The following is a 23,390-nucleotide window of genomic DNA, read 5'->3' on the forward strand; positions in this document are numbered from 1 at the left end:
ATGCAGCGTGATTTTGGGCTCAGTGCTACAAGTCTGGGGCTATTAGCCTAGCCTGGCCCGATGAAAGCCCTGGCTCGCACCGGCCCGACAGTGGAAAAGCGGCTAATGATTCCATGTTGAGGATTATAAGGAAGGCCATAGTTTTTCCAGTCAAGCTGTTGAAGGTACAATTCCTAAAACGGAAATTATAAAATGAATTAATCAGTATTGTTTTACTTATAAATTGTATTTGTTAATTACTTTAGGGATAAAGTTATATACTTTCCTTATATTATCAATTTATATAACGGAGTGTAACTGAATATTTGACTAACATTAGCTGGGTCAGCATGGTAAAATTTCTGTCTTCAACAGAAGAAAGCTTATACACTTATGTTGTTGCAAAGCTCATAGAGTGATGAAACATACAGGTACAAATAAAATCTGTAAAGGAACCTTTTGCCTTTCTCTTCAAATATGGACAAGATCAGTATTAACTTTAAGATTTCTCATTTGTTTGATGACATTTTGCATTTCATTACCTCAGTATTTTCAAGCTCTGGCTCTGTCACCACATGCTGAATGTTTCCCATCTCCCATAGCTGATTGGGTGTCTTGTGTCATGTTCCCCTCAGTTCCATTTGGGTAGTTATTCCAACCATCATGAAATGTGTCCAGGCTAGCTTGTACTCTGGGCAGGAACACATAATGGCAACTCTAAAGAAGTATGTTGTTAGACAGGTCAAGGAACCCATCATCTTCCAATGAGTGCAGAACACTGTAGTATATACCACACGTCTCTCAATCCTGAAAAAAGTATGAGTGATATTTTAATAAATAATTACCTTTTTTAATGAAGTTAGTATAATTCCAAACATATTATTTTATGCAGATGCATCATTACTTTGTTTCTAAGAAAGCAACGGCAAATAATAATCAACAGAACAGGTTTTAGAACACCACTATTATTAAAACAAAACTGATTAAAAGTGATTATACTGTGTAAATCTAATGTAAAGAAACTTGTAATACATTTGCCATTTAAACCTTTAAACCAATTGTGTCCTACAGACAATAAAAATGAGGAAGACCATAGCAATACACTTGAAGAGAAAAATAGCCTGCCTCTGATTGTGGACAAGCTTCCAGCAATAAAGCTGGATCATGTGCCCCATACGGTGAACATCAGACATGCTATGTCGACATTCTCTACGCCATGGTCACCTCTTTCTCTAAAGAAGAATTAATCAACAGTGATCATGCTAAAAATAAATATATAATACGTGACTAAATGCAGCATTACAACATTTTCCTGCAAGCTTTCAATTTTATGTATCAGGATAGTGTACCCAAAAATGAAATTTTGTAATGACATGAAGGTGAGTAAATGATGACAGTCTTTCTTCTGTGGAATGAAGAAGATATTTGGGAGGATGTTGGTAAGAAAACAGTTTCAGTTCCCATTTACTTCCATTGAATTCAAGTCAATAGGAACTGAAACCATTTTCTTACCAACATATTGTTACCAACATAACCAAGTAATACGAATTTAGAAACATGTGAGGGTGAGTAAATGACCAAATGATCATTTGTGGGTGAACTAACCCTTTAACATCATGCATAGAGATTTTATTTAGACACTTAACTAAAACTCTGAAAACATGGAATTCCAGCTCAATACTGTTTAATGCTAGAATTAGCAGGGTTAACCGAAAAACTAAACAACTCACATAGTACACACGTGTTCCACTGCATTTAAACATTCCACTTGAAATATATATATATATATATATATATATATATATATATATATATATAATTTAGCTGTTGCTGCAAATATTATTATTTTAGTTGATTATTAAAATACCTCAGTGGAAATCGGTAATGTTCAGTGGACTGCTGGAAGAAGGCCAATGCCAATAACAGATTGTTATTTGCTGCACTTAGGTACATGATCTATAGAAAAAATAGAAATGAGTAAAAAAAAAAAAAAAAAAAAGTTTGATTTGTTACGTTAGCGTGTGGTATAAAACATCAGGCAGACGAAGAGGAACAATAAAGGCAGGATTTAATAACTAAACTCAGAATATCAGCATACACACGACATACATCAAACGAGAACAGACAGAGACTGAAGGAGAACACAAGGTATATATACATGAGGCAAACAAAGGGAACTTAACGAGGTGATTAACTAGACACAAGTGAATCAAATGAACAGGTATAGTTTTAGTTTAATTACGGTTATAACTTATATTGTCTTCTTGTTTTTATCCACTATATTAGTACAAGCCTGTTTACCGATGAGTTTTATAATGTTTATTGTACTTCACACAAAATATGAAGCGTCTGTTTTCACTCTAGAAAATCACTGTAAGAGCTTTAAGTGTGCATTAAAATATCCATAAACTCTCCCTCTCTCCCTTGCATTACCATCAACATAGTGAAGTACACAGAAACACTCGTTACAACAGTAAACAAATATATAAAAACCTTATGCCTTATCGGGTGGTGCTTAATAAACTGGTGAACTTTATATCCGTAAATCAACTCCGATGAACTGTAATAAAGTGATCTCACCTTCATTACTGCCGCATCCAGTATCACTCTGGAGACTGTAAGCTGGATCATGAACAGTTACTGATCTATCTTTAACAAATTTTTAGCTCAACCTCTGTTTTGTATTGTCCCTTTGTATTGACATTCGTAGAGTTGAGGGAGCATTTTCTTCGGCTTGATGAGCATGAGACTTCTTTCAAAAACATCAAAAATAGTAATGTGTCCAATCTTTTGACCGGTACTGTATATAATTTAAAATATAATAGGCCTATACAAAATTTTCTTCACATGATTTGCAATAATACGTGCATGCATGAGATCACAAAAATTATGTTTTCTGTTAAGAGTGGACATTATTTTAACGTTAATGTAATAGTTGATATGATTAGTTATCAGCATGCTCACACAGGGTTTTTTTTTCCTTCTTTTATCTCACAGATTTGAGAGTTATAGTGACCAGATATTGGCCCACATCGGACATTCTGAATGAATATGATGGTAAGATCACTGACTGGAAGCAGGAAAGGTTTTTTTTTCTTTTTTTCTGCAGTGCATAGAAACACCAAACACCTTGGAATGCCAGGCAAGTGATGTTCACATATCTTTGAACAGGATTTATTTCCAGGTAAAACTGTGGACTCAAAATGTATCTTTTGACTCTCATTTATATTGTTAACTATATTATAAATAAACAATTATATACAAAATAAACTACTTTGTTCTCAGATTCTTTAGCTCTCTCACACATAGCCTACCTGAATGAAAGGTTCATTATGCAGCTCATTATATGGGTCTTTGTCTTCTCAGGTGTGAATCACAGCATTATTCAGGATTATTCACGCCCCCACACATACTGTCTTTCTAAACAAAAAGTGTCTTACAAAATTGAAATCAAAATATTGTTTTATGTGAAAAATTCTAGACTTCAGCATTCAGTACCCAGAAGTCTTGTGAACACATATTTAGTATTTGTTTTGTGGCCTTGTTTCAGTGACTTAAATTTGTTTTGTTTTTTAATAACCATGCATAAACATGCACATACATGTTGCTCACATATTATTGTAGCCAAGTTTCTGAATACAGTGTAATGACACTTTTGCCATTAATGTTTATTGACAACTGAAAAAAGCACAAATGTCAGGGCATGTCAAAACTTCTCCAGGGCCCCAAAAATCCTCAGACCCCAGAGGGTTCAAGATTGCTTGGAGATGCTGAGGATTGAACAGCCTGCAAAGATTTCAGATTACCCCTTTAGATTTACTGTGTAAGTAAAACTAATTTAGAGCGTAACTTTTGGTAATTATAGTGTAAGTACGCAGGTGTAGGTATAAGGGAACAATATGTAAAGTTTGGGGAATAAAGGGGTAACAATGAGGAAAATTTAACAAATAATGCAAGTATTTTAGAACTAAGGGGTACTTATTCTACTATTATGATCTTAACAATCTTACGTATACATTGCAATTTATATGTTCACATCCGTTAAAGGATTGTTAGGCTGCATAAATTGTGTCAGCCGGAACCGGGAACACTTCCTATAACACCAGATGTACTTGTTACATCAGAAGAAGAATGTTTTTATTATGGAATAATGTAGTATTTATTATTAATAATTTATCCATGCACTTCATTATTCTTTTTAAATTCATGTGCCCTCATAATCTTTAATTAAAAACATTAACCTCCCCTCCCCCTCAAAATGACTCATCGTCTCTTCCTGTCACATGCCATGACTCGAGGGTGGAGCTATCTGGAACTGCCAGTAGATGCAGTGATGTAAGGGGTAAATGCTGTCGCTGGGGTAAGCTAATGCTTCACTTTATAGAGATCAATGCATTAACCACCGCTGATGCCAGTCATTGGGGTGTACAGTACCCTTAAACATCGAAAGGATATTATGAAAACATTACTCTTTTGGACATGGCAAACGCATTTTTTTGTCAGTCAGGCTGCGTGTCCACTGGAGCAGAGCAGAGCAAGCGACCCAAGCATTTTTAAATTCATTCCTATGGAAGTTGAGCGTCACGCTTAACTTACGCATAAGGCTCAACTTCCATAGGAATGAACCAAAAAACGCTCGCTCTTCTCTGCTCGCTCCGCACCAGCGAACACGCACTCTCTCTCTCTGACTCACTGTTTAGTGCCGTTGACCGCCCTGGTCTCTCGCGTACGTGCTCTCTCGCTGTTTAATGCCGTTGACCGTCATCCTCAATAAATAAAGTTCTTACAGTAACGTGAGGGAGAAATCCCCCACAACTGACTGCAAACTGGCATTCCCATCTGCCTCCATTTTGTTAGCAACGCCCAACTTCCAACGATCCAATCAATTCCTGAAGGACGAAATCAAGTCCCGCCCAGAATGCGTTTTACTCAGATAGATATCACAGTAGAGAAGAAAAGACTATCGCAACTTCCGTTTTATGCCGACTTTACACTATGCAAAGGTATTTCTCTGACAACATTTTTGGCAAAAAAGCCAAACTACAGCAACAGGTTTCAGAAAAATAAAAAAGCTCAGGGGAAAAAAAAGCACACATTGACTACAACATAGGCTAATCAGTTTTTAATATTTAACTGGTCCTCTCGTTTTTGCATGTGTTCATAATTTTAACACATTTTTTAAAAATATTTGAATTAAGTTGAAAATGTCAATTTTCCTAGGCTGGACATCACATTTGGCCACTACTTTATGGCAGTTCATTGACTTTCCAACTGATCTTCAAACCATATGGCAAAAGCAAGCCACTTTTATGTTGACTGTGGGCTTTCCTGCTCCAATTGTAAATGAGGAGACATATAGCAATAGAAAAAGATTCCACACCATCAGTACTAATTTGTGATAAATTTGCTCAATGCAAAGCTATTTTTAAAAATAAATTTAAATATTAAAACGTTTCAGTGTCTTTTTAAATGATTAATAATAATAATAATAATATCATCAAATGATTGGTGTTGTGCTGCTGTGACTTCACCCTCGCAGGCTCACTATTGGCTGATTCAGAGGTTGATGGCAGCCATTTTGAGTTGACATCATTGTAGTCCTTAGTTCACAACACTTAAGTCAGCAGCACTTAGACTTTTATAAAGAAGCTAAAAGCAACTTTTAGTAAAGTCTCCTACTCTTAGAAAAGTCCTACGTTTTACTAAGAATTTTTCGACACTTAAGTCAAAGCTTAAGACTATTCTTAAGAGCACTTCTGAGAAGTTTTGTACATACAGGCTTTTTGTTGCCTCTGGCTTGCTTAGTTGGGGACACTTGATATTCAACAATTTTTTTTTTTATACTTTATTATGTCTTTCAATTCAAGCATATTTAATACAATTATACCAATAAACATCTCCTTTAAAGACATAATATTTTTTTACACTTTTTCTTTCTTTGATAATACCCATCACCAACACAAAAAATAAATAAATGATAATTAGAAACATAGCCAATACATACATAATTAAGCACTTTTACACACACACACACACACACACACACACACATATATATATATAAGAAAAAAAAATCAAGAAATATACACACATAAATAAAAAAAATTAAACATTCAGATATTCATTTCAAAATCTTATGACACCTAATTCCTAATAAGTAATTTAAATAGTATTATTTAAACATCAATTAATAGTAATATTAAATAAGTAAAAAAAAAAAAATAATAATAATAATAATATTAATAATAATAAGTAAATTAAAAGGGAGTTAGAATTATACAAAAAAGGTAAATAAAATATGCATTCCTTTATTTTTTATGATATATACTTTAATTTTAAAGGTGCCCAAATCTTTTCAAAATGTATACTTTTGCTCTTAATTTCATATGTTATCCTCTCCATAGAGTGTACTTTAGAAAGTAAATCCAACCAATCACTTAAAACTGGAGATTCCTGCCTTCTCCAAAACTTTGTTATTACTTTAAAAGCTGTAATTCTCAGTACTCTAAATAGATATAACTCATCTTTACTAAGTAGCATAGGTCCTATATCCAAAACTATATGTTGTATCTTTATTATATTTGATTTCTTAAAACTTTCTTCTATTACCTGAATTACTTCTGTCCAAATTTTTTTTTATTGTTTTACAAATATAAAATATATGAGTGTAATGAGCTTTAAGTTCACCGCAACTTCTCCAACATCCTGAAGATAAATGATTATATTTAAAAGATATTTCTGGTGTTATAAAATATTGCATAATCATTTTCCAAGCATATTTTTGCCAATATGGAGATTGCGTAGTTCTTAAATTTTTTTTTAAACTTTGTTTCCAATCTCCTTCTGTTATTTTATTATCCAATTCAATTTTCCCATTTTGTTTTAATCTTATATAAACCCATATCCTTAATTTTTCTAAATATATTATTAATTCGTCCCATCAAATTATCTACTCTATTAACTTTACTAACTTTAATCATAAAATGCAACAAAGGGTGGATAACATCTAAAGTTTTTATTTTCATCTCATCTTTTAAATAGCTTCTTATTTGAAGATATTTGTAAAATAATGTCCTAGACAATAGATATTTTTTCCCTATACTCTCAAATGTCTCCATCTCATTGTTGGTATTATATCAGCAAGTCTAGTAGCGATTATTGATGTGAAGAACTTCTGATCTACATTTAACAAAGATATAGGTCTATAAGATGAACATTGTGTAGGGTCTTTCCCTTCCTTTAATATTATGGTTATAATAGATGAGTTCCATGTTTGTGGCCACTCATCCTGTTCTAAAACCCAGTTAAAAAACTCACACAATATTGGGGACAACAATTTATTGAATTCCTTAAAAAATTCATTTGTAAATCCATCACTCCCTGGACATTTTTCTGTTTTACCTTTTTTAATAACTCTTAAAATCTCTTCTTCTGTTACTGGAGAGGTCAACACTTTATTTTGTTGACTTGTAATTGTAGGAAGATTCAAGGAATTCAAATAATTTTTAATTTTACTTGTATCCAAACATTCAGAATCTGGTTTATAAAGAGACTGGTAATAATCTCTAAAGCACGAAACTATTTCTAGCTCTCCCTTTCTTTCAACTGAGCCTTCATCCCTTATACTCATTATTGCAGATTTTTCTTTTTGTTTTGTTTTTTTTATTTAAATGCTAACCTTCTTAAAGATTTTGCACTATTATCATAATATTTCTGTCTAGTATACATTAAATTCTTCTCAATTTCTGCAATTGCTATTTTATCCAAGGACTTCATAACATTCTTTAACTCTTCATAAACCACCTTACTTTTATTTTTCTTGTGCTTTTCTTAGAAAATAAATTAAAAAGTTTACAAGTTTAACTTCTCTATTTGACTTTGTTTATTTTTCCATGACGCATATGCTATAATTTCCCCTCTCATTGTGGCTTTAGCAGCCTCCCACAATATAACTGGTGTCACTTTTCCATTCTTATTACTCTGTATGTAATTTCTAAAACAGCGTATTATTTTATCTTTAAAAACATTATCCTTAAGAAGAGAATTATTCAACCTCCATACTGAAGTCCCTTGTATACTCCCAAGATCCATTTCCATTATTACTGCTGTATGGTCTACTACAGTTATTGGTAAAATTTCACAACTCTTCACCCTTAGCATATCATTTTTGAACATAAATATATAATCTAATCTGGAATAAATATTTATATTTAAATATATATGCTTCAGAGTAATATGTAAATTCCTTAATCTGTGGGTGCATGCAACGCCACACATCTGTCAGTCCTAGTTCCTCACCTGCTTGTTGCAGAAGTGTAGCCCCTTTTACTGATTTATGTTTTCTTGTATCTAATTCTTCTGAGTATCTAATTCCTCATCCATCACCAAATTAATATCTCCTGCCATAATCATTATTCCTTTAACTTCCATTACTAACAGCATTAATAATAATAATAATAATAATAAACTAACAAGACTTTCCTCATTTTTCTCTCCACCTTCTTTCTTTGAGGGTTATTTAATCATTAACCTATATTAATACATTTCTCTAAATTAAACATTTATATCAAGATAATTTAATTCTTTTATTTTCAAAGAGGAAGTAAAGAAATAATAAATAAAGTTAATACATTTCTCAAATTAAACCTTTATATTAAAATTTTTCCATTCTTTTAATAGGGGGGGGGAAAAACTCGTAAAATTCCAAATTTCAAAGAGGGAATTTAAACTATTTAACCCTTATTAAATTATATATATTATATACATTTCTCAGGCCTCTTTCAAAAGCCTTTCAACAAATCCCATGATGTCGGTTTCTTTCTCTTTCTTCTTTTATCCGGTAGATCTATTATTTTGCCGAGACTTATTTTCTAGATAATCAGTCTTTTCACGCAGCAATTTGTTTTGTTGTAAAAGGAAACTTAAAGCTTGCGTTGAAAGCTGCTTTTTTCCCCTCCACCTCAGCGACTCGTTCCTCCACTTGTTGAATTCGCACTTTCAAATCTCCAACAGTTCCTTTTAACTCCTTTACCTCCTTCCGTAACTCGCCGATCTCTTGTTTAGTACCCTTGGAAAAACCTTGAAATTCTCTTCGAAATTCTTTAATTTCATCTTTTAATGACTTAAGGAGATCAGTAACTTCTTTTCCAGCCATATCCGCTTCTTTTCTTCACCTTTGTTTCTCCTACTCTTTGTTTCTGTCTTTGCTCCGGATCTCAATAACATATCAAAACAATCATCTTAAAAGGTACGAAAAGAAACCAAACAAACATTCAAACCCCCAAACAATCTTATAAACGAGGATATTCAGAGTCAGTTTTTACCACGCCGATCGAACGCGTGGCATTCCACCGGAAGTCAATGTTTTGATCTGCCTGCATTGACACCATTGTATGCGAACAGAACTGAGCTGGATGATGACATCACTGTTTTCTCCAGAGCTGCTGTATAGATAAATTAACTAAATTAATAACTAATGATTTTTACAACGGAATGAATCAATACTGAACTTAAACTGGACAATGACACCATTTTCTTCCAGAGCTGCTGTACAGCCAAAATTATTTACCAGTTATCACTGTAAAGATGCTTTGACACAATCTGCATTGTAAAAAGCACTATATAAAGGTGATTTGACATTTCAAATACTGAAGAAGTCTTGACCGAAAGTTGTGTTCCTTTTTTCCTGTCACTCTTACTTGGCTTCTTCCTCCTCTTGTTCCTCTTTTTTTCAATTCTTTCCGCTGATGAATCTTAAAACGAAATCCCATGTCTTTTGCTGTTCTGTATTAAAAGAAAAGGCAATACACCCAGAAATGTTTTCATAATTTACTCATCTTTTATCCTCATGCCATCCGAGATACAGTTGTAAGAAAAAGTATGTGAACCACTTGCAGAATCTGTGAAAATGTGAATAATTTTAACAAAATAAAGGAGATAATACAAAATGCAATATGCAAAGTATCTTAATACTGTGTGTGGTTACCTGTATGATCCACGACTGTTTTTTTTTTGTTGTTGTTGTGTGATGGTTGTTCATGAGTCCCTTGTTTGTTCTGAGCAGTTAAACTGAGCTCTGTTCTTCAGAAAAAATCTCCAGGTCCTGCAGATTCTTCAGTTTTCCACCATCCACCATCTTACATTTTTTGGGTGAACTATCCCTTTAATAAATAAACATGTGCAAGTCTTGTATGACCTAAACGGCATCTAGTAAAATCAACTTGATCATGCCTAGATTTGAAATTAGTAAAAAACATTCTTCTTTTACATGAAATATGTCCTAGTATCTTATTTCATTTACGTTTGTCCCATTCCATCTGCCACACGTTATTAATATAGGAATTTATTACTGGTCTGAGATCAGAGGGTGAAATTTGACACTCTGAAATATTCAAGTTGAGAGCCTCCTTTGCAGCGATGTCTGCTCTCCCATTACCAGAAAACCAAGCAAAAAAATTATATTAAGATTTTTCTTGCGTGAAAGATCTACTTTAGCTAATTTATATTTATGGGATGATCAATCTTTACAGATTCCAGTGCCTGAAGGCAAGATTTTGAGTCTGAAGATTAAGAAATTTCATTCTTGTCCATTTTCTATATTTTCCAAAGCCAGTAGTAAAGCACAAGCTTCAGCTGTAAAGATGGATTCTCATGGATTCTCATGCATTAACATTGATCTCCAATTATTGCTACTGCCGATACACAATTATCGGCTTTGGATCCATCTGTAAATACAGGTCTATGGAGAGGAAAATTGCATTTTAACTCCAAAAACTTTGTCGATATTCATGATGATATGTTGTTGCCTTTTTCTGTTGATTCAAAGTTAAGATGACATTTGGCCTTTTCAGATCCCAAGGAGGAATAGTGCAAAAATGAGTCTGAGTTAAGATGTCCAAATTAATATCCAGGTTTTCCAAGTAAGGTTGTATCCTTAAACCAAAAGGTCTAATATAACCAGGTCTGGCTTCATATAAATAAAGATATTCCGGGAGAAAGACTGGTAAGAAGGCTGGATTACTCTTGTTTGCCTTTAGTTTGACAGCATACTGTAAACCAGTTTCAGGCGTCTGTTCTGGAGTGAGGGTTCTCTGGCTTCCGTGTAAAGACTCTGAACAGGAGATGTATCCCTTAATGATGTATTGTATCCAGCATTCATATATAAGATTTTCTTGCTGAAAGCAAGTAATAAAAGTAAGTTTATTATCAAATACAGGACCTAAAAATTAAAATTCCTTAACAGTTTGCAATAAGGACAGTAGGGCTGCAACAAACGATAATTTTGTTAATAGATTAATCTACCGATTATTGGAACGATTAATTGACTAATCATCGATTATTACACTGATTAATCAGTATGCTTTATTCGATTATTCCACTAGCAATTTGTTAAAATACTGAGTTATACTTTAATGAATAAAACAAGTAAATCACTTTAGCTTTTGAAAGTGTATTTAATAAATTTGTAAAAAAAAAAAAAAAAAAAAAAAAATACTGTTAATAAAAACACAGTGCCAATCATTTTAAGTCTGGAAATTGTAATAACTTTTTAATAAGAGTAAAAATATGAATATGTAATATTGTGCATATTTTTTGAAAAATGCTCTTCTCTAGATTTTTTTTTTTTTTTTTTTTTACTAACTACTGAGTTTATTGTCATTGGCTTTCCTGAGGTAAATGTAACATTTTGTGACATTTGTTTGCAAGCTGTTTTATTGACGTCTTTCTGCGGTTGAAACTCTGATTAAATGATTATGGATTCATTTCATTTCAGTAAGTTGCACTGTATCTTTCAACATACGTTTTGATGTTCATTCATGTTTATTTTGTGCTGTAATAGCAGAAGAGAGGAAGAGAGAATAGGTTCACGTGCCGCTTGACCTGAGGTGCTACAGCGATCCGTCACGCCACATTAAGAGCACCAAAACCACATGTATTGTTTGAATCCCGTAGTAAAATTGACAATTTAAAAGCTCCAGCCCTGCACATTTTGTATGTCTCCCTCATCTATCACATCTGATTCAACTCATGTGCTCATTAGTAGAGACAGCAAGACCTGAAATGGGTGTGTCAGAAATAGGAAGACATACAAAATGTGCAGGGCTGGGGGTCCTCCAGGACAGGTTTGGGAACCACTGCTGTAGACAAATCGCTTCCGACCAACAGCTTGACGTAAAAGTAACATGAAGCGTGATGTAAGCCTGGCGAGAAACTCACAAGGAAAGTCACGGTGAAGTCGGATGCCATCAGTTTTTTTTATTTAAATTTTTTTTTTATTAATGCTCACAACAAAATACAAACAATAACAGATAATAATGAGAAACAAACAAGACAGTAGGACAGAGTTTCACAGCATGCTTACGTCACATTTCATGTTACGCTTCACAACAGGCTTAGGTTTACGTCAAACGTGAACTCGACTCATGCATGCGCTGGTAACAGTTGGTTGGAAGTGATAGTCTATATGGTTTAAAAAGTTTAAAATATTGGTATTTTTCTTAAAAACATCCATGGTTTCGCTTCAGAAGACTAATTCATCCATTGGAGTCATATGGATTACCGTTGTTATTGCTGTATGTGCTTTTAGGAACCCATAAACTTGTAACTATATGTATTCTTATTAATTAATTAATTATTTATTTTTCTCAAAAGTTTTGTTTGCGTTCATCTGAAGAAAGAAAGTCGTATATATCTTGGATCAGTGCTGGACTGGTAATCTGGCATACCGGGCATTTTCCCGGTGGGCCGACACAATGTTTTGTGTGTTTTTTTTTTTTTTTGCCAAGGACCGGCCCATCACAACGCACCATAGACAGAGCGATAAGGTTCTTTCTTTGCCTACTTTATGTAAATATCGCTTCACCTCTCTTCCCCTTTCCTCTTGTTTTCTCAAAATGGACAGACCAAAGAGAAAAGGTAGTGCTGAAAAGCTCAGGGAAAAGAAGCTCAAAAGTTTGGAGGCGGATGCAGCGAAATGTGCGAAGATTACCGACATGTTCTCTGTAGGGGCTGCTGTAGCCTCTTCCTCGTCGGCAGTTCTGAAACTTTCAAAGCAGAGTTATCAACAACAGACTTGCTCTGCTGTGAGTGATGCAGGCTAAAGATACAAGCAGGAGGAGGAGGAGGAGAGGGGAGTAGTTGAATCGGTAAGGAGCTTGATAACAGGGACTCACAAGTAGGGGAGAGGCATCTAACCTGTCATAAAGTTTGCGCGCCATGAGTATTCATGGAGGTTTCCATGGGCCAATGCCTTCTGTCACTTAAAGTTTAAACCAATTCATAGTTCAGGGAAACCCCTTGAGTATAGCAGCTCTGGCTGTAGCAGAATAAAAAGCAGAAACATTGTGAGTGGCTGGTGAAATGTGAAAAACAAATGATTGGGGCAATATGGTTTGTGTGTTTTTAAACCATGAGGTTACTGTCATAACAAAAAAAGCATTTGAATAATGCAGTAATATTTGACATACATAGCCTTTATTATGTTATATGAACTATAAAATATAATTCTGTCTGTTCTACAATTAAAATATTTACATGAAATCTAAAATGATTTAATGCAAAATAGTTTTTAGTACACAAAGAAAAAAAAAAGTTAAGATATAATAAAATAGATGTAATAAAACCTAGACACAGTGCCCTAAAAAATAAAAAATTGGGTCATTTAGAAAGCCTCAAGACTGTCTGTACATTGATGTGGTTTCCACGCTTGGAGCCATACAAGAACAGAAATCAGTGAAAGCAAATGTACACACCAAAGCCAGAGGGAACAAAGAGGACCTACTCAGGTATGAGTCAATTCTGACAGCTCAGTTGTTTCTCCTCATGTTTGAGCATACAGGTCCACTCTCAAAGTACCTGCAGATGGGAGGAATGGACATCCTCTCAGCCCATAGTATGGTCATGTCAACACATGATGCCCTTAAACAGATATCAAGAGACTTCCAGGCTGTCAAGGATGCTGCAACTTTGTGAAATGGGCAAATGAAAAAACTGAGGAGCTGGATGAGGAGACAGACGTCGAAATTGAGACTGCACTTCCACAGAAAAGAATGAAGAAAAAAAAAAAAAAAAAAAAAAAAACATGCCAGGAGAGATGGCTCATTATGAGACAATGAATGATGTAGAGAAAGCCTATGGGGTGAAGGTTCATAATGAAATTCTTGATACAGCTATTGAGGCCATCCACAGATGATTTCTGACCCATGGCACACTTTATGCAGATTTGTCCTTTCTGGATCCTAAAAATTTCCCTCCGATTCGAAACAGTGCACTACCTGAATCTGCACTTGAAGATCTGGGGAAGTGCCTGGTTAAATTTGATAGCAGGGCAACAGCTGACAACCTGAAGTCAGAGCTGAAAAGCTTAGCAGGCCAGTGGGACAAGCTGAAACAGTCTCTATTGGAGAAGTATACAATCAGGACAGTGGAGGAAGGACCTGATTGCAAGGAAGATGAAATGGATTATAAAAACAAAAGCTGTGAGTCCTGCAAAGAGTGCCCAATGTGCTGTTTTCAGATTCTCTAAAGATTCAACATGCTCACAGGCGCATATTACCTGCTTGGACTTGCATATATGTTCTTACTGACACTCTTAACCCAGGTGGCCTGTGAATGATCATTTAACATCGAAATGCATAAAGAGCAAGCTTAGAAATTGGTTTGTCTTCCAGTCAATTAGAAGCCTTCATGTTGATGGCCATCAAAGGACATTGTGGATTTGGACACAGACACACTGTCAGAGGAGAAAAAATTAATGTGATCATAAGACTCATTATTCCCCCTCCACCTCTTTCAGGATGTCCTCACTTGTGTGGTTCAGTGTTCATTGTTATAGTGATTTTAGATGTCCATGCTGCCTTTCACTAAGTATATAGTACATGTGTGGCAGTGGGAGTAAATGGGAAAAGTGAAAAAGGCTAGAATTTAAATTCCCTTTGGCCCACCCATCACTTCCCGATTAAAGGGTAAATTCAACTGTATCTAAGTGACCAACTACACCACCCTGGGGGCCTACTACCGGGGATCGCCCTTCACGGTAAAATACACTAGGCTCACAGGTTCGTTAAGGCTGAGTCAGATACCAGACAAGGAGGTGTCAATTTCAACAATGATCTTTATTTGAGATAATAGAAAATACCACATTAATTCAATATAACCAGTCACTCTCACAGTTGACCAAATTCAGAATTGGGGTTGGCCACACTAATCCAAGAAACCCAGCAGTCATGCGTGTACACTCACACCGCAGCACACCGCACCTCACTGTGAACACTGCATTCAGGCAAAAGACCCACCACCACAGCAACAAGAGACGCTGATCCTCTGCAGCGGGCCGCCCCAATTCTGAAGAACAATGACGACGACGACGACAACGTCATTTAAAAAAAACAAAAACAAAAAAACACCGTAAAACAAACACGCATCACACGGTTTCAACCAATATGCAAGTTCGCCAGGTCAATCCTACCAAACTGGTTAAGGGTCCGGTCACCACAGTAACCAATCGGTTGTCAGGTTGGAAACAGTAGCCAGCAGTATTACAAAAAAAAAAAAAAAAAAAAAATATATATATATATATATATATATATATTTAAAGCAAAAACAATTCACTTAGAAACAAAAACAAAACACAAGACAGCAAAAAGCTTGGTGACCGCTAGGTAACTGGTCATCTATTTCACACCACTTTAAGACTTTAATTGAAGTTTGTTACTCACACAATTCCAATTGATGGTAAAGGCACCTGCACGCCACAAGCCCAAACCACAGTCCAGCTGATTCAGCGGGTATTAAACGCTGCAAATATAAACGGTTAGCAAAAAGACACCGTGTGACGACACACGACACGAGCTAAAACTAGTTTACAACGCGGAGAGATCAGTCCAATCCAGCAGCAGGCTGTGATCCAGTCTCCCTTGATTCACAGGAACAGTATAATGATCGTAGTGACAAAGGTCCGATGACACGAAGAAGTAGAAGTAGTAAAGCGAAGTAAAGCGAAGCAGCCAGCACGACAGGCATCCAAACAGAGATTTAAACGAGACACAAAGCCCACTGTAACATCACTTGCATGTTGGCCCGCACCTTAAACGTAAAATTCAACACACAAAACATTAAATTTAACCAGCCAGGCCACTAACGATCATACAGTTATATGCTCAAAATCAAAACATACCTGTAATGCGACTCACATGGCACATAAACTGTTGCGTGCTAAACTCATTTCTGTAAAAACAGATGATGGCATCCAACAAAGCTCCTCAGTCCACCCTTTAACAAGAAAATAAACCCACAAACAGACCGCAATCACTGCCAAACAGCTCCTACCTCACAAACATCCACACGCCCCACCGGAAGTAAGATGGCTCGCTACCTGAGGCAGAGAAGACACACACATAGCGACACTACGGGCACTTTTATACACCACTAAACGAGAGTAATTAAAAGGCACTCCTCTTATTCATGGATTACGTCAGAGGTAGACAGAACTGCTACACATGTAAATCTATCCACACTGTTCTATATTGAAGATACCAGTATTACTGTGTAACTATCATGTATTCATCAGTCAAATTAATCTCACCTTTGTCTCTGCGACCTCCACCCTCCAGCATCTCTCCTAAAGGCTGTCCTCATTTGTTTGAGGAGAGCTGGAGTGATATGCACATGCCATTTTTGCTTTGTGAACTTGCAAATACTTAAGTTTCAATAATAAAGAGACCAGTACTGTAATCAAGTCAAGTCATCTTTATTTATATAGTGATTTTTACAATACAAATTGTTTCAAAGCAGCTTTACAGTGGTAATCACTGTGTTTGATAATTGATTATTTATTAACTTATTCTCTGCCTTCCTCTCTTATTCTTCTATTACTGAGATTACTGGCAACATTTTAAATTCTAGTGTTGTACACAGTTGCATACTTATATTTTCACTAAATAAATTAAAATTAATTCAATAACTACTTTGACATTGAGCTTCTTTTCTTTGGGAAAATATATATATATATATATATATATAAAATCGAAGTGGTGGTGGGCCGCCTGGATCAAAATATACCAGGGCAGATTTTTTTGTCCCAGTCCAGCCCTGTCTTGGATGTACTTTATTTTCTTTTAATACATAATACAGAATAGTAAAAGACATGGGATTCCTTCTTAAGATTCATCAGTGAAAAGAAAGACGAGGAACAAGAGGAGGAAGAAGCCAAGCAAGAGAAACAAAAAAGGGGAAATGTGCTACTCTCTATCAGGACGTTAGCATTTGAAATGTAATGTTGATAAAAAGAAATAAAGAAGAAAAAAAAAAGAAGAAAAAGAGTAAATCTGTTTTGAAATAATTTGTTTTTCAAATAAAGGTTTGATAGTCAGTGATGTCAGATTGTGTGTATATGTTTTTATTGTACTCGCCCTGTAACTTCATGGAACGAGAGTATATTTTCCTGGTATAGCCTAATTTAGAAAGAAAAATTGCAATAGATTTAGTTTTACTACACGTTAATACATGTTTGATAATTAATACATTAATTAACATTTAGGGGTAAACTAAATAAATCAGGCTCCATAAGAGTAAACAAGAAGTACTCTGAATTTGAATTAAACATGTGATTTAATACTGTCATAATTTACACTGTAATATCATAATCTGCCATCTGCAGCTTTGTGACAAATAATTGTAATGGCACATGATTATTTAGCCATTAATTAAATAGATCCGTCTAATCAAACGTGGAAAATAGACTAACTACCACTAATAAATTTAATTTGATCTAAACCGATTTCTGATTTTTATAGTTCATTTATATTTAGTCATAGCTAAATAGTCATAGTTTCTTCCCGGAACTAAAGTATGTAGGGTTTGTTTTTGGTGGGACACTCATTAGTGGCGCACGCTACCATATGGAAAAGTTTTGTTAGAAACATCTGTGATTCTTATATGTTCCAACAGAATATTATAAGGGACATATATGCTGCAAAAAACGCATATACAAATTGCATAATATTTGTGTATTTTCAATCCATATGTCATATATGTCCCACATATAACTAAAGTCTTATAGATTTTCATGATGTAAAAACATAGGAAAATAATGCAAATTTAATAGGCCTATGAATGTCCACCATATCTCTTAAGATGTGTATAAAACATAGTGCATCAGTATAAGACTGGCAAGTAAGAAGTTTACACACGCACTCACACACACAAATGAACTGGTGTGGCTGTAACAATTATGGTAACACTGAGCCAAAAGACTCAAATAAGAGGTTGAAACCAGATCTGATTCTGACCCAGATTGATTGACGTAACCCGGGTAACCCAGCCCAGTAAAGAGAAAAAAAAAGTTAAGAAAAGGAAAAAAAAATAAAATCTAGAAGAAAGAGATTCATCCAATCACTGATCGAGCTGCAGTGAGAGACACCCCTAAGAGCCAATAATAGCGGCGCATTCATAAGTCCCGCCCACTGGTCGCGCCGGCGCTGCTTTCAGCGTGAGCATATGAGAGAGAGTCAGAGCAGATCAGCACAGACCGTTTCTCCTGAAAATCCATTCATCTAACTGGAAATGTGATTGAGTGCGCTGAAAGTGGAGCCTTTGAAGTCGATGCATCAGCCTGAAGTGATGTCGTCAGAGAGAGAGAGAAGAGAGAGACGGAGCGGATCCCAGAGTGCTGAAGCACTGTGAGTAATCTTCCTTGTGTGAATAATGATATGATTCTGTTTTGCTTTAGTGAGTGAAATTCCAGATATTAACCCGAATATAATGTAAATGACATGTCGAAGTTTCTAAAATGATTATTTCTGAGCCGTTTTGAGTAGGCCGCGTGCACACAGCGCGAGCTGAACTGATTAGCACATGGGCTAAAGCTAACACGAGTAAACATGATAATTGTGTCATGTAATGAGACAAAGAGTGATATATGAGTGTCAGTGTGTTTAATAACTGCCTATTAATGTTTAATTTGATTGTGTCAATTTGAGATATTCATATAATTTATGGAAATGTCTGAATCAAAAGTGAATTGTTGTTTTGCAAGGCCTGTCTTTCTTTCTATGTGTGTGAACGTGATAATTATTATTTATTCGGGTCAATAAACCTAAATATAACTTTCACTTTACAACACTTTTTTTGTTACACACTTTTAGCAATTTATAAATAAAACCAGCACCAATTAAACATAGTTGCTAGCTTCTCATTGTTCAGTTTATTTAATTGGTGAAGTACGTTACTACACAAAAATAATAGATGGTTTGCTAAATAATGACTAAAAGGCGTTTACTGTACATTCAGTTAATCATTAGTTACTAGCTTATTTTTGTTTGTTTACCGCATGAATGTGGATCCTTAAAATGTTTAATACATTTTAAATAATGGCTAATATGCCCTTACTAGCCTATATGTTAAGTTAATCATTAATTGCTAGTGTGTATGTGCATAACACATGCATAATTGTGGACCCTTAAAATAAAGTATTAACATATCTCCTTTGAGATCTGCCTCCCTCCCTCCCCTTCAGGTACAGTCATTTTATGTTCATCTGTTTACATTTATAGAGGTAAGAAAACAAATATCTAAGAAGATGAATGCGTATCATTTCCATCTCTTGTTTCTTGTTCCTTGACAGACCCAAAGGAAAAGGACAGTGATTCCCAAACCACAGAGAAATGTTGCCCGAAAGACTGTTGATGAGTATCAAGCACAAGCCCTTGACAGAGACTCAGAAGAGGCTGAAAAAAATGGAGGAAAATGAAAAATTGAGAAATGACAACAAAAAAGTAAGAAAAGTGCTTATTAGAGGCCTGTATTAGTTATTTTACTGTTGTGGTGAATCAGCAACCAGCTATCAAACTGTTTGGTGGTTTACTTTAGTAGTTTTTACTGTCTTTGCACTTCAAACTTTAAATTTTTGTAGAACTGCTATTGTTTCAATATTATTATTCAACTTGCTATGTAAAGTTGAGATAAAGAATTTAATAATTATTGGTAATTAATTGCATTATTATCAAGTATATGACAAGAAACCTGAAAGTTATCCAACCTCTAACATCTGGCATGATGGCTTTGTAAAATGCATCATTAACATTAAATTCAACAGCTTAGATGACCATATGTACACTAGAGGTAGTCGAGTTGGTAAATAGGTATAAGAGATTGCTTTATCATATTTTATTTTGCTATATTTTTGTTGCTAGAGCTACCAAATCTGATAAATGAAGTGAAGATGGCCCTGAGGTCTCAGTTTTCCTCAGCATCAGTCAGCTCTGACTTGGAAGATGGGACAGGATTTGCCACAGAGTAATTACAGAGCCCTTCCAACAGAACAGGTAGTGTACTAGCTTATCTAGTCAATGAAGTGCTGAAACCCTGTTGTTGTTGTTGTTGTTATTATTATACTCAAAGTGATCCAGTGGGAGTAAGTTTAGGTTAAAGGATTAGTTCAGTTTGAAATGAAAATTAGCCCAAGCTTTACTCACCTTCAAGCCATCCTAGGTGTTTGACTTATTTCTGATTAACAAAATCTGAGAAATATTAATAAATATTCTGATGCATCCGAGCTTTATAATGGCAGTGAACGTGATCAACGAGTATAAGGCTGAAGAAAGAACCTCCATCCATCATAAACATACACCACACGGCTCCAGAAGGGTTAATGAAGGCCTTCTGAAGCGATGCGTTTGTGTAAAAAAAAAAAAAAAAAAAAAAAAAAATCCATATTTAACAAGTTATGAAGTAAAATATTTAGCTTCCGCCAGACCGCCTTCCATATTCAAGTTACAAAAAAAAGTGTAAATTGGTGTCACCTCAGTTAGTTTTTCCGTAAGTTTAATGGGTAAGGTGTAGGACATAGCGCAAGCTTTGTGAACTGCAAGAGTTTTACACTTTCTTCGTACATTGAATACGGAAGGCGGAAGCTAGATATTTTACTTCATAACTTGTTTAAATATGGCTATTTTTTTACACAAATGCATTGCTTCACTTCAGAAGGCCTTTATTAAGCCCTCAGAGCCGTGTGGAGCACTTTAATGATAGATGGATGTGGATGGAGACACTTTCTTCAGCTCATACTCATTGAGCCTGTTCACTGCCATTATAAAGCTTGGATGTGTCAGAATATTTATTAATATATCTCTGTGTTCATCAGAAAGAAACAAGTCATATACACCTAGGATGGATTGAGGGTGAGTAAAGCTTGGGGTAATTTCATTTCAAAGTGAACTAATCTTTTAAGTGTCTTGCTCAGGGCCAAAATAGTGGCAATTCCTGTCAAACTCTCAACTTTCTGGTTCCATTTGGAAGTCCAGATCCCCAAACATTAGACCACCCCATGCTGCTGTTGATTTGTCTAACCTGATCTGTAGTCATGGACTGTGGGTCACTTTGTTTCCTAACAACAGCAATGTTTTGCCTTTTATTTGTTTGTCTTATAGGAGCAACGTTGCACAAAGTGTCTTCATATTGTGCCCGCCAGCATTGGTGCAACCATCAATGCCAAACTTACTGAAGTTAGGGGGAAGAAAACACAAAAACATCTGAAAACCTTTAATGGTCTTTGATGATTGATAGCCATGACAGTGTGTTCGAGGTATTTTGTTGTTTGGGTGTGTGTGTGTTTTGCTTTCGCAAAGTTCAGTTTGATATCAAGTTGTAATTCTAAATTACTCTTGTGGAGTATAATTTGATTGTGTCTCTTTGATTGTGTTGAAATAAAAGTATTTCTGATGCAAATTTGTGCAAGTAATTGACTGAAATCATATATGATTTGTATGTGCAGAGATATTGTAATATTGACTGAAATCATATAAGATAATTATATGTAGAGATATAATAATGTTGTAATATGAGGAATTAGATGGAAACATAAAGCTTGAAGAACAGGCACACAATTTCCCTATTAAAAACATATAAAATCTGTATAAAATTCATATGAACAAATGATGCAAAATTTAAATAAATCCTATATGACTTGCATATGATTCAATCAAGAATTTTAAATGATTTGTATAGGAAATTACTGATATTCATACACATTTTCTACTAAAAGCATATACCATTGCATACTGTTGTCATGTAAAACTCATATAAGACTTTTACAGTATTCATATATGACCTAAAAATCCCATATAAGATGTATGTGGTTTTTTTTTTTTTTTTTTTTTTTTTTATAAAAGTATGAAAGTGGCCATAATCGGTCTGATTTTGTATATGACATGTATTGGACTTATATGAAACGCATAAGGTAATTCTGGCTGATTTGAGTAAGGAAGATATATGGGGTAACACTTTATTTTAGGGTCTTTTAACTAGTTGCTTATTAGCATGCATATTACTGGAATATCGGCTATTTATTAGTACTTATTAAGCACATATTAATGCCTTATTCTGCATGACCTTATTCTACATTCTTAATCCTACCCAATACCTAAACTTAACAACAAACTTACTAATTATTAATAAGCAGTAAATTAGGCGTTTATTGAGGGAAAAGTCATAGTTAATAGTGAATATGTGTTCCCTATACTGAAGTGTTACCATATATGGTTTCTGTATATGAAACATACAGGTTTTTTTCATACGGGTAGGTGTTCTCTTGGCGCGTTTGTTGTGTTCCTTCGGCAAAGAATGGTAATGCTGGCGTTTTAAACTAATAAATGTTGACTGCTTTGGTAAACCAAATTAATAATTAAAGACATATTTACATGTATGATTTATTGGGATTTTCAGGAGGTTATGTGCAGTTATTAACTGTATTTGTATTTTAGCATTATTTTGTGGACGCGCCCGATTTTACATCTAAATGTGCCTTATATGTGTCTTTACAGGTATGTTTATGGCTTGCTTTCAAGTCCATATATGTTTAATTATATAAATAAAAATAAAATACAAATACTTTTTATTTTTGTTTTGTTTTTTTGTACCGGGGTGTAAAGGAATAAGGATGGCACTCTTAGTGTTTATTCATATATTAGTTAATGATTTGTAAGTGCATCATTGTGTCATGACTTTACTTGAGGGGGCACAATCATAATTAACTCATTATTAACTAACCATATACTAACATCAACTAATGGCTTGTTAATGCATTCTTATGTCATGACTTTACTTGAGGGGGCACAATCATAATTAACTCATTAACTAACCATATACTAACATCATCTAATGGTTTGTTAATGCATACTTATGTCATGACTTTACTTGAGGGGGCACAATCATAATTAATTCATTATTAACTAACCATAACTTCCCTTATCTGTAGCAGCTGGCTGTGCGCCCAGACCTCCTCCTTCCTGCTCTCCATCTTCTCTCTCTCAGTTGGCCTTAGCTGTGTTTTCAGGACACTCAGCTGCCCAATGTCCAGCTTTTTTACACCGTTTTACACTTGGTGCATTTTCTGGTGCTATGATCTTGTGTTTTAC

General features: G+C 34.8%; 1 long non-coding RNA gene across 1 annotated transcript; it reads left to right on the forward strand.

The window, feature by feature from the left end:
• Window positions 1-17,695: 17,695 nt before the first annotated feature.
• Window positions 17,696-21,945, forward strand: LOC127496247 (uncharacterized). The gene is made up of 4 exons (XR_007925275.1): window positions 17,696-18,656; window positions 19,601-19,751; window positions 20,169-20,300; window positions 21,405-21,945. It is a non-coding gene; the product is annotated as an uncharacterized LOC127496247 (long non-coding RNA).
• The last annotated feature ends 1,445 nt before the right edge of the window (window positions 21,946-23,390 follow it).

This window comes from Ctenopharyngodon idella, chromosome 15 (genome assembly GCF_019924925.1).
Source record: "Ctenopharyngodon idella isolate HZGC_01 chromosome 15, HZGC01, whole genome shotgun sequence".
NCBI lineage: Eukaryota > Metazoa > Chordata > Actinopteri > Cypriniformes > Xenocyprididae > Ctenopharyngodon > Ctenopharyngodon idella.